The 5799-nt window shown below is 45.8% G+C and overlaps 1 pseudogene; it reads left to right on the plus strand.

Moving 5' to 3' along the window:
- Window positions 1-4034: 4034 nt before the first annotated feature.
- Window positions 4035-4153, plus strand: LOC112478246 (annotated as a pseudogene).
- The last annotated feature ends 1646 nt before the right edge of the window (window positions 4154-5799 follow it).

Genomic DNA, 5799 nt, shown 5'->3' on the forward strand with positions numbered 1-5799 from the left:
AACCCCTTACAGCCTCTTGCAGGTAAGAGATAAAAGCAAGCCTTCTGCTATCAGCCAGTCTGAGAAAGGTGCGTGCTCAGAGCTGAGCAAGCAGGACAGGCATACAGACTGGCCACGAGCAGAGAAACCAAGAATAAACATCTAATGGAGGCTTTACGGGGCTGCGCAGGGAATAAAAGGATGGAGCAGGAGATCAGGTACTAGACAAAGAGGAAATCGAAATGGTGCATTTCTGCTACAGGTAGGACAGCTGCCCCAGAATTCTGTACACCAGCTTTTGCCACTAGCTCCTTCTAGAGAATACAGGCCATGGTTTTCATTCATTATTGTTGTTATTAATTAGCAGCAGCAGGGGGAGCCACAATGAACAGCCAGTGGACCTTTATGCCAGGCAGTGTGCTCACACTTCAGTTATCTCATTCAATCCTCGTTTAGCATGGTCAAGTGAGCAGTGGTACCCCATTTTATAGATGAGGATGCTAATGCTTGGAGAGGTTAAGTAATTCATTATCAGTATCTCAGCTTGTAAGTAATAAAGTCCTTAAGCTGATGGGGAAACTAAGAACCAGAAAGAGAAAATGACTCACTCAATGTCACACAACAAATCAAGCTAGCAGCAGGATTCAAACCCAAATTCACAACTCCAGATTCTCAGCCTGGTACTCTTTCTTGGTCAAATCAGAATTATTTCAGCAGCACCAAAGGAACACTGTCTGGGAAATAGGATATGCCATTAGGCCAATTGCTATTCTGCATGACTGGATCCTTCCACAAGAATTTTAGTCAATGCTAAGGGCTCAGAGATGGGGCACATTCAGGGTTAATGGACCAGAGGCTGTAAACTGGTGATCCATAGGCTGGTCAGAAGTGTTTTTGTTTTGCCTGCACAGTGCTATAAAAATTTGATTCAATACTTTAAAACTGAGATTCCACACACAAATCTGGGCTATAACTTGGCAATACATTCCACTGGACTGGGTGACAGACCGAATGTGTAAGTCTGGACCCAGATTGGGGGCAGAGTGTCAACCAAACACAGTGAGTGAGTCCACCAGAGTTTATCTTCCTGACCCCATCTCCATTTGGCAAACTGTTTTTATCATTCCTACTGTGTGTCTACCTAGGATCTGACGAAGCTAGAAAAGAAAATGACACAGCCCCAGCACCAAGTTGATCTCTACGATAATCAGATATTTTTCTGCAATACCGCTATGTAACCAATAAGTCGAAACACTTAGTACAGCAACATGTGTTGCTCTTAGTTCTACAGATTTGCTGGGGCAGCTGTTTCTGGCTTTGGAGGAGAAGGGCAAGTCTGGGTCTGCTCCACCTCTCTCTCCAGGACCAGCGAGCAGCTACTCTGGGCATTCCCTTCTCACAGCAAATGGTAGAAGTACAAGTGTCAAGCAAAACCACACAAGTTCAAGGAAGGCCTCTGGTTTTGACACATTCGCTAGTATTTTATTTGCTGAAGTAAGTCCCATAGCCGTACCCAAAGTCAAGGAGGCAGCGATAAATATTCCACCTTTCTTAGAGAAAGACACAGCAAAGTCATATGACAAGGGGTGTGGATGTATAAACCTATAACAAGGAGGGAGTGAAGACTGGGGAATAATCAATCTACTACACTCCTAATGGATCAGTCGTTTAAGTCATTGATTTGCCACTCTGCTGGGCCCTGTGGGAAAGGAGGATAAAGAAGCAATGGGGTGGATTGGAGTCGGCGTGAAACCAGAACACTCATGCTCAGAGCTAAATAGAGAATATGAGGCTACAATGGAAAAAACACTGGAGCGAGGGGAGCAGATCGCATATCTTGGCCTTTGGAAAAGCGGGACATAGCCCGGCTCAGTGGTCCTGGGACCTGTGGGCAGAGGCGAGTGGACCTGTGGCAGAGCATCAAAGTGCTGATTCTCTCCTTGCCCCCAAACAAGTCAAGGCTAATGAAGAGGAAGTCCGAGAAATGGGCCCCAAAAGGCAGACACAGCCAGTCCACCAGAGGCAGTTCTCACTGCTTTGGCCAATGACTCACCAAAGACAGGACAGGAGCCCAAGCCCAGCAAGGGTCCTTCAGCCTTCAGGTCAGGGCTCAGAGGTGGGCCCAGCACAGAGTAGCCAGCCAGACCAGATTCTGTGTCTGAAAACCTCCTCCGGCCTGAGTCACTGAGGCTCTGACAACTCTGCTTTAACCTACTTCAAGCCTCAGGCTTTATTTGAGCAAAGTTGTGCAACAGGAGATAGGAGTGAAGGAAAGATGGTGATTGGAAAGGAATTTTTACAAATTTACAGACTGAGTCTTAAGGGGCTAAAATTCTTGGTGGGCATGGTTCTCCAGGGCTAGACACACCACCCTCCTCTCTGTTCACCCATCCCCCGACCCTCTCTCTTTCGAGCAGCCTGGCAGAGGCTTTCACTGCTAGGAACACTTTCATAGCAGTGTTTCTTGGCAACACACTGACCAACCAACAAGAAGTGAAGTATATCTCCATCAACAGCCAAGACACATCCATCCATACACCTCAGTTGGGGCTGTGGTGGCAAACCTGGGGTGGAAAAAGATGCTTCTCTCATTAGACTGGCCCATGCCGCCAGGAAGTCCCACCAACCCCAAGTTTCAGCCACCAAGTCACCTTGAGCACATGTCCAGGAAGAATAAACATAACAAATTTCAAAGCTGAGATCAAGTCTCCTGTCCTAGAATTCAAAAGCACATAGATAGTCCAATCTCATGAGAATACAGAGCTGAAGAGATTCATTCCCATAACTTTACAGATGGGGAAACTGAGGCTTTGGGTACAAGTGGATCCTCAATTATTAGCTTTCCTCCTAATAAGAGTAAACAAAATAAGAACTTACTTCTGGGCCAGACACTATGCTAAAGACCAGGGCAGCTGCCAGCTCCTACTGTAAGCAAAAGTGACCAGGTGCAGGTACGTGGGGCAGGGCCCATGGCTTGGTAAGCAGAGCATGGGCTCGATTTCAGCTCCGATTTGCTCTCCAGCCAAGTGCTCTTGGGCAGTACACAATAAGCACAACCACACATGGCAGCCCTGCCCAGCACTACCCTTATGAGGTGAATACTATTTGTAGCATCAATTTTAACAGATGGGAAAAGTGAGGATTAGACAAAGTAACTTGCCCAATGACACAGAATAAATAACATGCAAGCTCCTAGAGATTATGGTGCTAGAAGACAGGATAACACAGTGGTAATCTCCCTCACCCATTTTTGCTTTTGAAGTCAAATATTTTATTGGTTTATGACCTGTTAGTTGGCAAAAATCAGGTTGCTGGGAACAGTTAACATATATTAAACTAGCTCAATGGTGGAGATCTAGTCATCTGTTTAGAAGCATAATACCCTGGATAGGCAGACCTGGGGACACAGTCCATCTAGTTTCACCCCCACCCCGGGAACTGGAAACGTGATTTGCCAAAGGTTCACCCAGAGTCAGAAGCTGAGCCAACCCTAGAACCCAGGCCCAGACACTCAGATCAGTGGATGCAACCTCGCCAGGCCAGTATAAGGACAAATGGCTTTTCAACTTTGTGCTCTGTCAGGAGACAGGGGCAGAACAGGAAAGGGTGGGCAAGGGAGTTCCCTCTAAAGTCCAAGCCCATGACCAGAAGCTCAGGACCAGGGCTGGGAAGGAGAAGAGGCTGTAACAAGCGCCACTGTACTGGCACTGCCAACTGACTGTTCTGCTTATTCCTTTGGATGAAAAGTCCACCCCATCCCATAGATACGCTCTAGGTTTCATACCCAGGAACCCATCCACGGCTCCTTGCAAAGCAATGCGTTCTTATAGTCAGAATAAGGAAGCAGCTCCCTTTCAGGGGAAGCAAACATTGTCTTCTCCTCACACCCCCTGGCCAAACCTTTTACTCTTAGACAAACCAAACTGCCTACAATGCCCTACCACCTAATCTCCATCCCTTCATACTCTTGTCCATGCTGTCACCTTGGCCAGCTCTCCCTTCCTCCCTATGCCATCCCTCACCTAGGTCCTATGGATCCTTCAAGACTCAGCCTAGTCTACAGTCATGCCACCCTGAACGTGCCTGACCCCGTCTGATCTTGGAAGCTAAGCAGGGTTGAGTCTGGTTAGTACTCTGGTTAGTACCACCTAAGGAAGACCAGGTGCTGTAGGCATAAAAAATAAAAAACAAGGGATTGTAAATTGACAAGGTCCTTGCAATCTGTGAGGTCAACCAAGGGTTGCCTCGCCTAAAATAAAAAAATTAATTAATTAATTTTTAAACGGTTAAAAAATTAAAAAAAAAAAAAAAAAAAACTCAGCCTAGGAAGGGCCTTTACCGGGACGGTTTTAAAATTTAAAAAAAAAAAAAAAAACTCAGCCTAGGAAGGGCCTTTACCGGGAAGCCTACCTGATATCCCCCCTTACTCTCCCACCTCTTCCCTGCTGGACTAAATGTCTCAGCTATGGGCCCCCAAAATGCCTTCCTTTCTCATTCATTGAATGAGATAATGTATTTGGGTTTTGTTTTGTTTTTTAAACCCCATAAGCCTGTAAGAGGCAGGGACGCTTTTATGCTTTATTAGCAATAGGAAGCACATAGCCCTTGTACACACCGAGTTATAGAGTAGGTGCTCAATAAACATGCTGAGTGAATGAACAAGGAATGTTCATTATACATGTGAAGAAGAGTATAGATGGTAAATTGTAATGTGCAGACACACGGCCAAGAATACTTCAGCCAAGAGTGGACATTCCTTGAAACTTAGTTTGAATATGACTAAAAAGCTATCCAGGATCCCCAGATGGCTGAGGGCATCCTGATAGTGCCCTGGGCATCTGGACTGCAAGCACCATTAAGCACATCCATTAATCTAACAGTGTCTCTGGGCCTCCGCCCAGACAGGCTCATGCACCCATGGCCCATGGTCCTGCAAAAATAATGATGAGAAAGGAAGAATAATCAAGAGAGGACGATGGAATAACTGAGCAGCTGTCAGGCTCTTCCCAGGGACATGGGGAGCCTGTGGCATGCTGGGAGGAAAGCATGACATCAGGAGGGCTTGTCAGAAGCCAATGGTACACGTGGAGAAGTCTAAGGATGGAAAAAGGGGCTGTTTTTCTCCCAATGACTTCCAGGTGCTTCTGAGAGGGGCCATTACAATGATGCATAACTGGAGCGGCCCTGAGGGAGACTGCCTCCTCTTTAAGACAAAATATTAAGCCACCGGTCAAATTTAAACACCTTCCCATCACAAGTCTGGCTAAATTTAAAGGATGGTGATTCTACATTACCCACAGCTTAAGAAGCAGCCCAACAAGTAATAACAAATGCTGGAGAGGATGTGGAGAAATTGAAACCCTCATACGCTGCTGGCAGGACTGCAAATTGGTACAGCCACTATGGAAAACAGTGTGGAGGTTCCTCAAAAAACTAAGAATTGATCTACCATATGATCCAGCAATCCCTCTACTAGGTATTTACCCCAAAGACTTGAAAACCCATATCTAAAAAGATATTTGCACACCAATGTCCACAGCAACATTATTCACAGTGGCCAGGAAATGGAAGCAACCAAGTGTCCTATGATAGATGATTGGCTAAAGAAGTTGGGGTACATATCAGCCCTAAGAAAAGATGAAATACTGCCATTTGCAACAACGCGGATGGACCTCTAGATAATCATGCTAAGCGAAATAAGCCAGACAGAAAAAGTTGAAAATCACATGATATCACTTCTATGTGGGATATAAACCTAAAAGCAACAAATGAAGACAAACGAATAGAGACTCATGGGCATGGATAATAGACTAGTGGTTA

This window comes from Pteropus alecto, unplaced genomic scaffold (assembly GCF_000325575.1).
Source record: "Pteropus alecto unplaced genomic scaffold, ASM32557v1 scaffold42, whole genome shotgun sequence".
NCBI classification, from domain to species: domain Eukaryota; kingdom Metazoa; phylum Chordata; class Mammalia; order Chiroptera; family Pteropodidae; genus Pteropus; species Pteropus alecto.